This window comes from Cupressus sempervirens, chromosome 10, assembly GCF_028749045.1.
Source record: "Cupressus sempervirens isolate cs-2001-9-10 chromosome 10, ASM2874904v1, whole genome shotgun sequence".
In the NCBI taxonomy this organism is placed as follows: Eukaryota; Viridiplantae; Streptophyta; class Pinopsida; order Cupressales; family Cupressaceae; genus Cupressus; species Cupressus sempervirens.
In genome coordinates this window covers 697,252,378-697,270,786 of record NC_143127.1, presented here as the reverse complement: position 1 = coordinate 697,270,786, position 18,409 = coordinate 697,252,378, and the positions used below count along the sequence as shown (strand labels likewise).

The 18,409-nt window shown below is 33.1% G+C and overlaps 1 pseudogene; it reads left to right on the top strand.

Moving 5' to 3' along the window:
• The first annotated feature begins 15,912 nt into the window (after window positions 1-15,912).
• LOC149535747 (phototropic-responsive NPH3 family protein NPY3 pseudogene) lies at window positions 15,913-18,199 on the top strand (annotated as a pseudogene).
• The last annotated feature ends 210 nt before the right edge of the window (window positions 18,200-18,409 follow it).

The window sequence follows — 18,409 nt, the reverse complement described above, 5'->3', positions numbered from 1 at the left end:
TTTCATATGGCTCATTATGTGTCAACAATACCACTATTTCTTCTATTAATATTATCCTCTGAATTAATAAAATAATTCAAATCATTCAAAACCCATCTTGGTAAACCTATCTATTGTTAGAATTTTATTTTGAAAAGTAACCCAAAGGAAGATACCTACTTTTAGAAGACAAGCTAGATCCCAACATAGATTTAGAGGGATGTCACTCTTATCTCATTGTTGAGAATTTATTATCTTTTCGTACCCTAGTTTGACTTTATAATATGTGTTTTGAGGCTCCCTGAATTATTTTATTTGTCCTATCTTTATGATTTTCTTGACTAATTTTTAAAATTTGATTTAAAATGTACTTTTCCTGTGATAAAAGTGGAGTTTCATCTAGGGTTTTTTGTTACCATCCTCAATAATGGTTATCATTAATTTAAATTTTATAATCACTCACATTGTTACCCCACATAGTCGATAGAGTATCTTTAATGTTTATAGGTACATTTACACTATTTGGAGAAGAGAGTCCATGCCATGAATCTTCCCAAAATAAAGCAACCTAGCCTAATATGATATCCCAAGTTAAGTTATTAGCTAATAATGAGTGGTAGTTTCATGTAAAGTTCCAAAAATATTGAACCTTTGGAGGATTTTTAGTTCTAAAAAAAGACAAAGGATTGTTATTGTTTAAATATTTATGATATTAAATTTTGGCCTATTTACTATTACATGTGCTTTAAACATTCTCCAGATAAGTTTTTCCCCTAGCACCTCATTTTGCCAACTCAAGTTTTTTATGCCTAGGCCTCCAAATTATTTAAGTCTACATTTTTTCCCCATTTTATCAAATCTTATTTTTTCTTATCTCTAGTACTTGTAATACCCCTGATTTGGCACATTGGCATTCTGAACCAATTTCAGTGCATCAATCCTACAACATTAATTTCTTGGTCATTCAAGTCCTATTGTACTAGGCATTTCTGGTTTCTATTATCTTTACTTGACCTAAATGTCAAATGTAGAAGATCCCTAATTTGTATTAATCAAATACTTTATTTAATTCCTAAATACTGATTGAAATTGGCTCAATTAACTTGCTAATTGAATTAATTTAATTATAAGTCCTATCACTTTAATTAAATTAAAATCCACCCGCTTTAGCTAATACACATGAAAAAGGAATTAAACATATTGAATTATTTAAATATATACATCATAATTGTTGAACTAATTATTTAACTAATTAGAATATTAAATTATGATATCATATTTGAATGGATCAATATTCTCCCCTAATTCATCTCATTCAACTCCATAAAAATGGAGGACTCAGTTTGTCATTCGATCTGAACCGTACACACGGTTTAATCTTGTCCATTGATTAGGTCCAAGATTCTATAAAAGAGACCTTCGACCTTTCATTTGAAAAGGATGCAAGTGAAGAGTATCAAACCATCTTTGGATTGATCAATCAAGCATTTTAAATTCAAACCTCCATTTCTTTTACATGCTTATCATCTAGATTACAATGCATTCAATTTTCATATCATTGTTCTTAGATTAATTTGAATATCATATAGATTATTTCATATCTTTACATAAAAAATCTCAAAAACATAGATTAATCTTGCATTTTTATACATTCAAATCCTTCATACTAGTTTGGTCTGGTTACTAAACTCTTGATTCTAAGAGCACATAGTAAAATATCATCTAGTTAGAAGGAAACATATCACCTTGTACACATATATCAGATGAAGAATCTCATGTTCATTCTAGATGTCACTAAAAACAATGATCATGTTGAAGTGTGTAGTTGAATTAGAGGACCATATTCAACACACACATTTCTGGCACCCACCGTGGGGCCAAAAAACCAATTTTCTGGCCTCATTTATCTTCATTTTAGACATTCTAGATTATGTTCCATACAATATAATGAAATCTTGTGTGCAAAGATCCTTTCTCATGTGAGAAATCTAAAATTTCACACCATTCTTTTTAGTTCCTCTTGCCAAAGTATATGCTTGCATGGTGATAACATTCTCTCGTGTGGCACAAAGTACTTCCTTACGCGGCTTGGTATATAGTCTCACACGAGACTTGACAATAGAGAATCCAAAAGTTTGCATTTTTAATCTATCTTAATAATTCTATACTAATCTCTATTTATGAAGTACAAGTATTTATGATTTCTAATTTTTGAAATAACATAATAGTGGTTTGCAGGATGATTGCCAAAGATACCTTGAAATGAACATACAAACTTTACTAATGGTTTGATTGAAAGATGCTTCTCAAAGAACCGCTTGTCAAAGAATAATTCAAATCCACTTAAACAATGTGTCTTTTTACATGCTTTTCAATTCACATAGTTTAATAGGACTTGTGAACTTTGTAGGGCTCTAGACAAAGGAATAAGGGTTTATGTTCTTTGCTACTTGGAAGTGATGCCCAAAAGTAAATAAACAACCTAGATGCCTTTGGAAGATAGTACCCAATCAAGGAAAGAAATGTAGAGGTTCTCCCAAATGAATCTTTCAATGAAGGGATAATGCTCTTTTCCTTTTGGGAAAATCAAAACCCTAGAATAATACAAGTTGGGATTGATAAGATAGATCAATGAAGAATGTGTTACACATACATTTGGTTAAGGTGAAAAGGTAGAAGAGTATTCTCTTTTCCCTTTGAGAAAATCAGAAACTTAGACCCTTGAATCTGAACCAAGTCTAATTCAACCTTTAGAGGGTCTACTAAAGTGATCCAACCTCTAGAATGACCCAAGTGAACATGAACCTAATGTCAATGATTCCACCTCACTATAATAAAGAAGCTTTGTAGAGTCAAAGACTCCAAATCCATGTTGATTTATTTCTCTTGATTCTAATATCGCATATCAAAAGGAGGCTCTATCTGTTGTACTGGGCAGTGCCACCCCTAGTCTTGCTAGTCAAATATGTGCACTTTTAGGTGTCAGTGTGGGTTGTTTTTGTTAACCTCATTCATGAGGCCATCGAGGATTAATGTGAATCATAGACTATTAAAAACTTTGTAGTTAGTTGCTACCCATTTCACCTCTAAAACGAGTCATAATCTATGTGCAAGGAGGGGGAAGAATTTGTCCTTTAGATCCTCACCATAGGAATGTACCTGGATGTTGGAAGGTGGTATATGACACTGGCCCTTGCCTCAAGGGTAACCTTTGAACATACATGTTATTGAGTTCTTGGAATACACCAAAAACATGGGCATCCTCTAGTGGGGTGACATGGCCGTGTGAGGTGAACACATGCACATAAGTTGTGAGAAAAGGATTTTGTTGCCTCTACCATTTTTAGTTATAAGGATTAAAAGTGTCTTTTTTGAGTCTATCCAAATACAATATCAAGACTCCCCCATCCCTCCACGTTTTTTTGTCCTTGATTGAATTCATTACGACTATTGCTTGTATCCTCTTGTCTATTTTTTACAAACAAGTCTGAAAACCAATTGTCTACTTGCTAAATCAATCCCAAAACAATGTCAATCTGAAAATGATGTCCAAATCTGATTGAAAAACACAAACATTGTCTGTAATATGTCCAAAACCTGTCAGAACTTATCAAAGCTTCTTCAAATATGGTCCAAACTTGTTAGTTTAATCTTTACTCACCTACTTTATTACAAAATTTTGTGTGAGTCAGGACCTTTGCATTTGTCAAAATACATTTTTGCACATAATACTTTGTACTTCCTTGCATTAGGAGTCTGAGATCTCTCCCACAAGATTGTACCAAAACACTGTCAAATTGGTCAAAAACTGGTTAACCTAGAAATCTGTCACTTCCTCATGCAACTCAGTACATAATTTTGCATGATAAAAGAACTTGGAAAATTTTGTTCCCTTTACTCACGTAATCTGCACACTTCCTCATGCAGGTCTTCCTAGATCCTCATGCAAGATTTAGTTCTTATACTATCAAAATTGCTCATAAATTGTCTGTCAGAGGCATTAGCTTGCTTGATTTATGTCATTTACTCTCCTCAGAGTCATTTTCTTGCACAAGTTTATCAAAAAATTGTCTGACACATTGAGCTATTTTAATCTTCCTCATCAAAACTTGGTCCACATCTAGTATTTGTTCAAGTATACTAAGTCATTCCTTTTTCTGCAATAGTCTACAATTCAGACAACTTGCTTGGTTGATTACTTGTGATTTGCATATGAATAAGTCTTGTTACTCTACTATTCTCTTTGTTCTATTGTGTTGATATCGCTTGTATCATGATAGTCAATCTTTCATCTGTTCTAGCCATTCCTTTGACTACTCGTACCTTGGTATACATCACACTTACTTACTTACTTTGAGACAATGTTCTAAAGTGTGGTCCTTGTTTAAACTTTATAACAAGTCATTGACTATGACTTTTGTAACTAGGAGTAGAAACGTGTTTCCTCCCCATTGACCTAGACAAGGTAGAGATAGAGATAGGAATTTTGGTGGAGGTCATTCCTAGTTATACATACAGTCCAAGTATAGTGAAGGATCATCATAGTCTCCTTCACTTGTTGGTCAACCTAGTGCTCAAAGAGTCTTTTCCTTAAACTTACAATAAGTTAGGAATACATTATTTCAATAACACCTCGACATTGACAAGACACCTAAATATTTAAATAGAACATATGAACTTCTATTCTAAACACCTATACATCCTAAAAAGTTGAAAGCTTCTACATTGCTAGATTGGAAGATCAAGATCAAGAAACAGATAAAAATAGTAGGAGAGAAAATAGAGAGGAATTCCAAATAATTGAAAGGCTCAAGGATCCTTACACCTATACAAATGAGTATGGGAATATTGACAAAATACCCCCAGAAGACATAGAGAAATGTCATAAAGATAAAAACTTCCAAAAAATGATGGAAATCTTGCTCAATGATGAGAAAGAAAATTATTTCCTCAAACTTACTCAAGAAGAAGAAGAACTACCTCAAAACTAAATTGTTGAAACAATTGTCATACAAGAAGAGGAATCTAAAAGCTCCAAGTTACAAAAAAAACTCCAAGCCATGCAAGAGAAATTAGCAAAAATTTTGAAAGACAAAGATAAATTGGCTAAACAATACACGCTAGATGCTATTTGTTCATTTCCTTTTGACAAGGATTAACACATGCTTCATTTTCCTAGAGGAGTTGAGCTACCAAAATATGACAAGTACTTATGAACATCTGATCCCCAAGATCACCTAAGGGATTTTGATTCTTTGTCCATGGAGTTCATACACAATCAAACATATCTCATGTGATTATTCCCATGAAGTCTGGGTGGCCAAGCTATGGAATGGTTTTCATGATTACCTACTAGAATTAATACTTTTGATGAGATTGCTAATATGTTCATCCAATAATATTCACACAACATTCAACATCTAATCAACATAAGAGATCTTTGCAAACTTAAAAAGAGAGTTGGAGAACCTTTCCTAACATTCCTCTAAAGATTTCCTAACATTCCTCCAAAGATGGAGACAATTGTACATCAAATACTCACGTAAGATCCTTGAGACTGAAAAATTTGATATTTTCATGGATAACCTCTTACCAAAATTTGGATACAAAATACACCTTCAAGGTCCACATACCTTTGAATACATGATTATACAAGGTATCCACATAGATGAGTTCATTATAAAGAGAGGCAAATTAACCCTTCAAAAAGACATCAAACAAGGGTCTACCTCTAGCAAAGACAAGTCCAAGTATGTTAACAAAAAATTAGAGTATTACATGATGGAATGGTGGACAATATCACTCCCAAACTTCTTAAAGAAGCTTTTAATCTCATAGATAACACACATGTGTCTAAAACCATTGAACTATCTATTATGGACAACAAGACATTTGGAAATAAAGCTAAGAGCTCATTTTGGGTTCTTGACCCAAACATGAATACACGCCTTTGGGTGAACCTATTGAAGTGGTCTACAATAATATACTTCAAAATGAGATCATTACTCCACTTGATAATTCTTGGCCTTATGATCCACAAACATGATCTACATGGTGAAATGAGAATGCATATTGTGAATACCATCAAAACAAGGACCAGAAGACAAACAACTATATTAATCTAAGACATAAGGTTCAAGACCTCATTGATGATAGTGAAATAGTTGTGGATGGACATTACAAGAATTCATATCATAAAACTTTTAAGGAACCATTTCCTCCATATGACAAGGGAGAAATTTCTAAACATAAAAACAACAATGTCAACTATACATATACCAATGTTGATAACGTATCAACATGGTTGAACCTTTAGGCTCTGAATATTGTGATATCATTATGATCAAAGGGAAAAAAGAAAATACAAAACCTAAGACTTCATTTGTTCTAAGAGGTGCTACATCTCTCACATCTAATAAAAAAAAATCACAATTCTATGCCAATGTTGTCACATGTTCTCATGCTAAGATAGTACTCAAAGGCTCTGCACCTTCTGCGCCTAAAGTTGGTCACCATAAAGATAAACCTGATGCTAGTCCATCTGGAAAGAACACAAAAATTGTAACATCCTACACTACTACAAATTATAATATCCTTGAACAATTGCAATGAATGAAAGCTCAAATAACTATATTTGAACTACTTAAAATCTTGTCTGCTCATAGGTCAATTCTTGACAAAGCCCTCACCAAGGCAAGCATAACTCAAGATCTTGATCTTGATAGGTTTCAATCCATGGTAGGTCACCTAAACTTGCCTCATTATTTGTTCTTTTTTGAAGAGGATGATAATTCTTTGAGTCATCCTCACAATTAATCATTGCATATTGAAGTCACGATCCATTAAAAAAAGTGTCCACCATGTGCTTATGGATAATGGAGCTGGTCTTAAAATTTGTTTTGCTTATTTTCTTAAACATTTGGGTTACGATGAAGAGTCTATTGATCCTCGCCACAAAATCTCCATTAAAGCATATGATGAGGTAGAATGAAAAATTCCTAGTTCTTATTGCATTGCCTCTTCAAGTTGGTCTTATAGAATGAGATGTTATCTATTAGGTCTTTGATATCCCTTTAGCATACAAGATACTATTAGAAAGACCTTACATTCATGAAATGAAAGTAGTATCTTTTACATATCACCAATCCATTTAGTTTTTATTCCAAGGATTAAAAGTTACCATACTTGCTAATACCAGTTACACATGTAACATGCTCAAGTCTGCTGATAGTTTTGTTCCTACCAATAGAGAGTCTATATATAATCATATCAACAAAATCAAATAAATGGAGAAGACTCTTAAGTTAATAGAAAGTGGAATGGGTGAGTATCACATTGAACCAGTTTAGTCTTTGACATCTATGCTTGAATCTCCCAATCATTATGGGAGACTGTCTAAAATGAAGAGACCTTTTGTGGTATCACCTAAGACTGTGTTCAATGGTGCCTTTATACAAGCCACTTTACCTCTAAAAGATGAAGATGAAAACAAATATATTGCTTCTTGGTTATACAAAGAAGATGTTCTAGTAGATCTCACAGACCAATCTCATGAGATAACTCCTGAAAAGTATGGACTAGGTCTTAAACTGATAAACTGCCTTGGCTATAAAGGAAATGGTCCTATAGGATGTAATAAAAAAGGAATGATAGATCCAATCAATGAAACATCTAGAAGGCCTTGTGACATAGCAAGCCTAGGCTTCAAGAAAGTTTTCTTTCATCTAAGGATCAACAAATTTGTACCTAAATTTGACAGTTCATTTGAACACGAGTCACAAATTGATTCTAACAAACAAGTGGAAAGTTCTAATGATGAGGATACTTTTCCTTACCCCATTCCACTAGATCTTGCTACATTTTTTGCATAGTCTAATGACTTTATACCAAGTGCTAGTAGTTGCTAAAGTTGATAGTGATTATTCTGAGAATGCTACGGATGCTCCTCTAAGTCAAAAGGAACAAGGTGAGTCTAGTCATTCTCTTGTTGTTGAATGAATTTGTCAAAATAAAGATGATAATGAAATTGGATAATGGGTACCCATGAAAGTTGGGGAATACTACAACTTGAATCCATGTAGCACTAATTTTCAAGAGTATGAATTTGATTCTCTCTCAAATGCAACTTCTGATAAGGATATCGACAAAGTTCACATATGAAAACCAAATCAAGGTAGGAGAGTAGTCTATGGTTTGGTCTAATGAGTCTCACTCTACTAATATTGACATACCCTCAATTGATGTTGTTAAAACTTAGAGGAACTCAAACATATCTTTGGATGATATCACTCTAGGTCTCAACTTAGTTGTTCATGCATTTGATGAGTATACTATGAATGAAATTGAACTCACCCCTTCTCTTTCACTCACTTATCTCGAGTTGATAGAATGGAACTCAAATACTACATCTAGTAAAGTCCCTACATTCTAGAATGATTATGCTCTTTCTTTTTATCTCCACATTATTGAACCAATAGCATCTTCCACCAGTGAACACAATATCAATATGACTAAAAATGACATCAAATATCTCATTCATACAATCAAAAGAAAAGGGAATAGACACTTTCATGGTGAAAACCACATTGTGGTAGTATCAAAACCAAAAATAATAAAAACAAAAGAAGTATCCAAAGGTGAAAACTTCTTTAAGGCACCTAAGGATGAGACATTTGATGCACTTCCAAGTCACTTCCAGGAGAGATTATTAGTATTAATTGAACCAATATGACCAATCAATTTGAGAACTTAGGAACATCCTCATATTATACATCTTGCACAATCCTTATTTGCTGAAGAAAAAGAAGAATTTATTGCTTTCTTTTGGGAAAAGAAGACCAACTTGGCATGAAAATACTTTTATATGCTAGGTCTAAATCCCAATCTTATCATGCATCATTTTTCTATTGCACCAAGAGTGAAACCTATTAAAAAGAAACTTAGAAAGATGTATTCTCATGCAACACTTCTTGTTAAAGATGAACTGGAAAAAAATTTGAAAGTTGGTTTTATTTGTGCCATTGAGTATGCTAAATGGACATCAAATATAGTTCTAGTCTCAAAACATGACAAATCTATTAGAGTGTGTACTGATTTCTGAGGTCTCAACAAATAATGTCCTAAGGATGATTTTCCACTACCTAACATTGATATGATAGTAGAAATGATGATTAGATATGAAATTTACTCATTAATAGATGATTTATTTGGCTACAATCAAATCAAAATTGTGCCATAAGACCAAAAGAAGACTACTTTAACTTGTGCATGGGGTACCTTTTGGTAGAATGTAATGTCATTTAGTTTAAAGAATGCTAATGCAACATATCAACATGCAGTTACAACAATATTCCATGATATGATGCATTAAAAAATGAAAGATTATGTTGATGATACTTTAGTCAAGATTATGTAGCGAAGCACTCATCTCCAAGATTTGGGACCTATTACAGATCACATGGAGAAATTTAGTATTAGATTAAATCCTAAGAAATGTTCTTTTAGTGCCACATCAGGAAAACTACTTAGATGCATTATGTCTGCAAAGGGAATAGAAGTAGATTTGGAAAAAGTTCAAGCTATAATGGAAATGCCTCCACCTTACAACATCAGTTAAATTAGAGGGCTACAAGGAAGAATTCAATCTATTCTGCTGGTTCATATCAAAGTTAGAAGATAAATCATAATCTTTCACTTAAAATTTGAATAAGGGCGAGAAATATAACTGGAACACATATTACAATCAAAGATTAAATTAGATCAAGCACTAACTTACTAATCTGCAAGTACTAATGCCTCCTATTCATGGGAAGCCACTTATTTCATATATCTCTGCAACTGACTCATCTCTAGAAATCTTACTGACTTAAGAAGACAACAACAACAAGGAGCAAGCTATTTATTATCCCTGTCATACATTGATCTCCTACGAGATGAATTATAGTATTAGTGAGAAGGCTTTCTTGGTAGTCATTTTTGCTTCCCAGAAGCTATGGCACTACATGCCTCTCATACTACAAGACTAATTGCAAAGATTGATTCATTTAAGTTTTTACTCAACAAAGCTACTACAAAAGGAAGGTTGGCTAAATGGGTTATGATCTTGAGTGATTTTGATACTAAATATGTAGAATAGAAAGCTATCAAAGGACAAGAAATCACCGATTGACTAGGAGAGAAACTGTTGCAAAGTCACCACTCATTGGATGTTGAATTTCCTTTTGACTCTATTCTATTGATGACACACCAAATATGGGTTATGTTATTTGATGGATCCTTCACACAACAAGGATTTAGTACAAGACTTCTATTCATAACACCACAAAAATATTCTTTACCTAAGGCATACAAGATTCTATTTCCTTGTACAAACAATATTGTTGAATATGAAGCCTTGATCAATGGGATGAAAATCATTGTTGAACAGAGGGTAGATGAATTGAATATTTTTGGTGACTTATAGTTGGTGATCAATCAAGTCAATGATATCTATAAAAAAAAACATAAAAAATTTACACCTTACAAGAGAATGGTTGATGATCTAAAAAATACTTTGCACACGTTACTTTCCAATAGATTCCTTGGGCAGATAAAAAGGTGGTCAATGCAATAACCACTCTAGATTCTATGTTACAAATGCTAGAAAATGACTTTCAACATGAATTCTTGGTGGAGATATTATCCTCCCCTGACTATGATTCCCGTGAATCTTGAATGATCTATTCTGTGATAGGACATGATTTATCTCGCTACCATCACATCTACTCTTACTTACAGGACCAGATTATTCTAAATATTCTAACCTAGAATGAGAAACATCACCTTATCTGAAATGCTTCACAATATGTCATCATCGCTAATGACATGTTTAGGAGAGGTCCTGATGGTATACTCCTTAAGTGTCTAGAACCCAAAGAGTCAAAACATTTTTTAATTGAGGTATACAAAGGTATTTGTGGATCACACTCAAATGGTTTGATACTAGCTCAAAAACTTATTAGAGCTACTTACTATTGGATGGAAATCGAGAAAGAGGCAATCAAATATGCCAAGTCTTGTAAACATTTCCAACTTCATCGAAATTTGATTCATGCTCCAACAAGGGAGCTAATTCCTTTTATTACAATTTGGACTTTCCAATAATGGGCCTTTGATTTGGTGGGTCAGATTCATCCATCTTCCTTGAATGTACACAAGTTCATCATCACAACTACAAACTACTTCACAAAATAGGTAGAAGCATTCCCACTTTTTGAGGCCAATGGAAAAATTGTATCTCTATTCATTCTCACCTACATCATCTGTAGGTATGGTGTACCATCCTTCATCACCATTGATAATGGAGGACAATTCAAAAACAAAGATCTCAAAGAACTATGTTCAAAGTTCAAAATCACACAATATTTCTCTTCTAATATGCTTTTGAAGCTCTTTTTACATATCTAAATGTCCTAAAAAAAGTTTAAAAATTGCAAAAAGTCCTAAAAAAACTATTATCTTGGTGAAAACCTAGCAATAGGTGCCTTGAAAATACCAAAAAACTGAAAAAAATAAAAAATAAAATAAAATAAAAAAGAAGAAGAGAAAAGAACAAAAAAATTGAAAAACAAGAAAAGTGTCATTGATGAAAACTTGGCAAACATGCATCATGGTATCAAAAATAGAATCTCTGCCAAGAAGGTGAAACCCTAGTAAATAGGTGCCTCTTGTTTCAAATGTTACATACTATAGTGCATCTTCTAGCTCTTGTATAGTTGCTTTCTTGCTTTCAATATTTCACATTCCTTCTTTAGTTTTCTGATTTTACTCATGTATACACTCTCAATTATCTTTGAGACTTTGCTCGAACCTACATGGATTGAAATTGTCATAGTCTAGGGGGAAACACCCTATGGTTTTATAGGATCTCCTTCATGTCAGTCCCCAATTGTTCCAACTATGTCTATCTACTATCACTTAGTCTACTAATGAAATCCCTCTTGAAGAACATCTCTTTTGCATCAGTCACCAGTTGTCCTAACTATATCTATCTACTATCGCTTAGTCTACTAATGAGATTCTTCTCAATCAAGATTTCTCTCTAATGTCAGTCATCAGTTGTCTGAGCTGAGTTTTTCTACTATCATCCCACTACTAAAGATATTTCTTACACATACATTTTGAACATCAATACTTCACATCAATCCCTCGATATTGAAACTGAATTGAAAACACTCACATAGTTTGAGTTATGATGAGTTTTTTTTTGAGTGTTTTGATTTTTCTCTATCATTACCCTTTGAGAAACTTGAGGATATATAATTTGACTAGAGAAGCAAGGACTGGGGGAATGATCTTTATTTTATTTTCTGCTTGATAGTTTTGTTCCAATGATCTAAATGATACATATAAAATGGGTGTCCACTATAAGAGCCTCTATCTTGTGTTGGATGACCATGTGTATCTTGATTCATTTTAGATGACTATTTGTATGAATTCTCTATGCTATTGTAACATACTGATACACATCCTATGAAGTGAATGCATAGGTCACTGTGAATATACTTATCACTTTCTTGTCTCAAGTTACGAATGCAAGGGTCATCATGGAAAAAATACTTGCTGATTACTTAGCATCAGAAGGATCTCTTGTGTGTTTGGTGTGCTTCTATGCAAGAAACATTCTATTCATCCTAGCATTTATGCTCTGATGCTTATGTTCACTTTCTACATTAACAGGAAAAGGTGTTTTGGTCATTCTAGCTTATTATGCCTTAATGCTTACATCTAATTCCAAAAAAACTAAGACAAATGTCATATTCATATTCTCATGATTGTAATTTCATTGAGGATTGTATGCATTTTATGGCCTTAATAAAAGCTCTATGATAAAAATTAAATTACAGGTTCAGTAACCAATCCTAAGGATTGTATCTAGCATAGGATTGCATTTCATCCTAAAATTGCATTAGAACATAATCATAGTTACTTCTTACTTGTATTCTTCATTTTGAGATGTTAATGGTTTCTTCCATGTTGTTGGAATTACAATTAGGAAAGGTAAATTTTTTCTTTTTGGGGGTCGAGGGGGGGGGCGGGGGCGGGTTGAATCAGTGCTTTAAACTTTGACCCATAAAATATTCACCACTCATCCATCTCACATATTCAATAAGTAAACTAAAATACCATGTAAAGCATATACATCTAAAATATGTAGATAAGTAAGCATTCACACATATATGACACCATATATGATTACCCAAAAATCCTCCAATGAGAAGGTAAAATTGGGGTGGGGATGACACCCACAAATCTTTACTACTGTAGTAATAAAGTATATCCATTGAAGGTTACAATGTTTGATCATGAAACATGATCTACCATGTGAAAGGTCTGCCCTGACATTAAAGGCTTACAAAGACTATTAGTTCTCACCTTGTTAAAGGATTTCCACACCTTATTAGAAGTGTGTCTGGTAGAAGGACTTCAACTCACAATTAAGTAAGCACCTTGTTAGAGGATTTCAATATAGACCGTTAGGACTACTCTATTAAGAGATTTAACTAATTCACCTATTAGAATGTCTCAGTAATGATCTTGCAGTTAGTAAACTAGTACATTTGCACTTGTTTTTCTACCAAAATTTTTGACCAAAGTTATGATTCCTTCTTTTTTTTTTGTTTTCATTCCTACATTGGTCAAAAATAAAAATTCTATGTTCGATTTGGTCAAAATTTTGACCAACCTATGTTTTCCCAAGTTGAATTTCAACCAACAAAAAGAAAATGTTTCATTCATTCGTGGGTAAAATAGAAAAAAAATCATTCATTTGCGGGTATGAGTGCAAGCAAAAAAAAATTGGGATTCATTTACATGGGTGGGCTTTACTCATTTTTCCTTTGTGCAGATCTGGCTGCATACACTTGGGCTCCTTGCATGCAGGCCTAGGGTGAAGAATAGTAGGGGTAGAATAGAACTAGGCCCCTGCACTACAATGACACTAGGATGTAGCCGAATCTGCCCTCCACACCCCCAACTATCGAACTCAATCTACAACCCACCACTCCCTCTGAATTCACACATTGAAAACTATAGAGTAAGAGTTCCATTTCATTTTTGGGCATGGTTTTAGGTTCTTCAACTTCTATGGAGATTCTCTTACAGATTCCACATAAATCGCTTGTTATGCCATCAAAATAAATTATTACCTCTGCTTGGATGATGCAATAAAATCTAGAGGATGTTTCTCTAAAAAATTTTATGGCTTCCAACCACCTCCATCATCCACATCAATGAGCTCATTCTTCTGGCATTGACATTGGAAGTTTAGGGTGAGCAATATCCCTTTTGGTATGTTCAACGTCATTTTATTCAATGGAGAATCTTTGTTCATTTTCCTTATGTTTGTTGGTTTTCATTGTCTCTTCAATTAGAAGAAAAAGGATTTAGATTAATTTGATCATTTCTTTGATTCATCTCTTACTATTAATATTTGTATTTAAAAATAGTTTTACGTTCTTTCAATTCAGCATTGGTGTTGGTCTCATGTCCATATGAGAAACAACGAATAATGACTTGTTTGAATTTCACACCTTGATGGTTGTCTGATAAAATTGTTAATATTCCATTGTAGTTTTACATCTATAAAATTTTTCAAGGCTTGAACATTATATTGATGCCCCATGGGAACTACTCACATAGATTTTTCAAAACCATGTGGATCAATGTTTTGTATTAGTTGTTTTAAATGGCTGTAAGAATGAGTTGAAGTCCATTGTTTTGAATGGCTCTAAGAAAGAGTTGAAGTCTGTTGAAAGAAGTGGAGATGGGAGAAGAGAAAACAAGAGCAGTGCACACAATGTTTTTTTAGCTCCATGGGTGGATGTTCCATCTCATTTGTTTGGGGGGAGAGAGAGAGAGAGAGAGAGAGAGAGAGAGAGAGAGAGAGAGAGAGAGAGAGAGAGAGAGAGAGAGAGAGAGAGAGAGAGAGAGAATTTCATTTCTTATCTTTAATATCTTAATGAGAGTGAGATGCGAAGGAATTTCCAAATTTGACCTTACACTCTACTATTTTCTCCCCACATTTGCAATAGTGTGGAGACAATTTGGTGAAGATTTTCTTTTTGAGAATTCATGAAGTGAGATTGGACCCCAGTTTTACTTAGTTTTTGGTTATGATTTTATTAAAGGATGAGTACTAATTTCAAATAATTAGATTTGGTTGGTTTATAGTCTAGATTTTTCTTTTCTCCTCTACAGATTGAGAAAGTAGTGTACTGATGGCTATTTTGAGGTTCACTGGATCTTCTGAACTTAATTGATTAGTTTTTCCTTTGGATTTTTGTTTTTACATCATGGGATAAATACTATCATGTTCTAGGTTTTCTTGGTGTATGCCAATCATCAATCCTTTTTCTATGGCGTGGAATCTGTCAAAGTTAGGTATTCTGAGCAAAATAAATGTTTTAGGTTTGCTTGGTATATACCAATTAGAAATCCTTTTCCTATGGTGTGGTGTCTGTCAAAGTCAAGTATTTTGAGCAAAACAAATGGTTTTAGGTTTTCTTGGTATAAGCCAATCAAAAATCCTTTTCCTATGGTGTGGAGTCCATCAAAGTTAGGTATTTTGACCAAAATAAACCTAGGTACCATAGAAATTGATCACACATATTTTGAGAAAATATGGAGGTCATTAGTACGTATAGGAAGTGCCTTGCCAAGCTGGTGACCTATTTTTCTACGGAAGCTAGTGAATCCCTTAAAATTATAAACCATCATGTGTTCCACTCCACAACAAGACATGAGTTAGATGAGATTTCATTCATAAAAGATTTTCTTTTCTGAACCTTAGAGAATAAATCATGATAAAATTTATTGTTTTTATGTACATTGGGGTACAATATTTATCAATATATATCATTTAAGTGAATGATCTTTTTGTGTAGACATGTGACAATGGAGCTGTCAAGTAACATTGTTGTAAAAATTAAAGGTGAAAAGTTCTATCTACACAAGGTAATTATTTGTTTCCTTTGTTCCTCAATCACTTTTTATTACAAACTGAATCCTGTAGAGATCTATTTGATACAAACAACCAAGTTCTAGTCTCTTAGTTCAAGATATAGACTATTTTACTATTTGATAAATAATATAATAATCATTTTAGTGCTCATATCCTTTTGAACTTTGTTTTAGATCTATTACCTTATTTCAAATTATAGAGAAAAATATCATTATTGATTTTTATTTGCATTTCCAAATAATAATATTCTGGTAAGACTTAATCTTTAGTCTATTTGAGTCTATTTGAAATATAGATACTAGAGTTCCATATTAGGTTTTCACTTATGCTTTTGTCACTATAAATGGATTGGGGATGCATCTTTTTAACTTGGGTTCATTACAGAGATCAAGTCTTCTCACTTCCTGCTAAGTGCTGTGGTTGGTGCTAGTCCTTTGTTGACCTCATATTTGCATTTTGACTTAACATCTTCGAGATGGTCATCTGTCTTCCAAATTATTTGCAGATAGGAAATGTCACTTTACAAATTTATTGAAGAGTTCCAAACTTTGAACTTATTTTCCCCATATTTGTTAATTTGTGGATTTCAATACAAAAACTCCTAATATTTGAAAAAGCTGACAACTTATATACTAGTTTCTCAATTTGTGCTTTTCCAAATGCTTTTGCCAGTTCCTTCTATTCACTTTAGAGTCTTAGATACATTGTTTCTTAAAACCATTTAGATATCAATGATGAAACTTTTCTAGCATTTTTTACTATTCATAAGAAATATACTATGATCATATCCCATAAATGAGCTCAGAATAATAATTAAATAGTTTCACTTTCACCTATAAATGGACAACAACTGTTTTAATCATCTCAGGCACAGGTAATGAAAAATCCATTTTCCAATATGATATGTTGATATAATAGTGTTTTTAAATCTCTCTTCTCATAAAGTTGTTTCCTAGCATTTATAGAAAATCTGTTTGTCTTGGAACTTGTTTGCTATCTCGACATGCTTATTCACAGGAGACTTGTTTAGTGAGTTTTGTATTCTCTTAGTGTCAGGATAATTTACTCACATACTACAATATCTTTTATATTCTCTTCTATCCTATTAGATGATCTGCTAATTATTTTCCTGTCTTTTATCCATCTAGTGGTCTAAACTTTCTTAATGATGTAGCTTTCAATGGGTAAATTTGGCATTTTAAAATGGTTTATAGTAGATAAATTTTTGATGTTGGCTCCAATTGAAGCAAATTATTCTATATTATGAGAAGATCCAGAGAACCTTAGTGTTGGTAGAACTCTCTTTCAAAATGAATATTTTCTTTCTCACCATTGATTTACTGCATCGCCTAGTAATCAATTGAAGTTGCAAAATTGCATGTGCAGTTCCCCCTCTTGTCAAAGAGAATCTGCTTACAGGGATTGGTACCAAAATCCCATGAGATAGAGGATAATGAATTGGATCTTCCTAATTTTCCTAGAGGGCCAGCAAGTTTTGAAATTTGTGCCAAATTCTACTATGGAATTGTTATTACTTTGAATGCCTATAATGTACTTGCCATATTTTATGTTGTAGAGTATCTTGGAATGACATAAGTAATGGAGAAGGGTAATTTAATATATAAAATTGAGGTGTTTTTTAGCTCCAGTATTTTTCACAACTAGAAAGATTTCATTATTGTCTTGTAGATCACTAAACTGCTATCACCATGGTCAGAGGACCTAAAGGTGGTTGGAAGATGTATTGATTCAATAGCTGCTAAGACATCAATTGATCCTGCAAAGGATGATTGGTCCTTCACTTCTGCAAGAGGCAAATTGGTTAGTGATCAACCTTGCATTACAAAGCTAATAGTCCCGTGTGGAATGGAAATCAAAGTTGTAAACATCGTTATGTTCCAAAGAACTGGTGGATCAAGGACATTTGTGAAATGGATATTGATTTGTATTAGCGAGTAACAGTTTCCATTAAAACTAGGGAAGAATGTCGCATGAACTAATAGGGAAGCATTGAAGGTTTACACTGTTTGATGGTTACCTAGAGTTTTAAAGGACAATGAAATAAAAGATGTTAAAAATGAAAATGGATCAGTTTTAGATGACTATGTAGAGATTACATCAAAGCACATGTTTCTCTTGGAAGCTATTGTAAATTTGTTACCTTCAGAGGAAGAGGAACTGCATATGCGTTTCAAAGAAATATTGAAATTGCAATTTTAGATTTTTCTAAGGTTGAAAAGTAAACACTACATACTATCATCCAATTGAGTATTCTTATTGTCAAATTTTTTGGTTTTGCATTGGTAAGGCAATACAATCAAATCCATCAACTAGTGAGGCTTGGAAAAGATGTGGGCAGGCAAGAGCAGCATTAGGAGAAAACAAAGAGGTAATAATCTATATTTTTTATATTTTTGAACCAACTTGTCT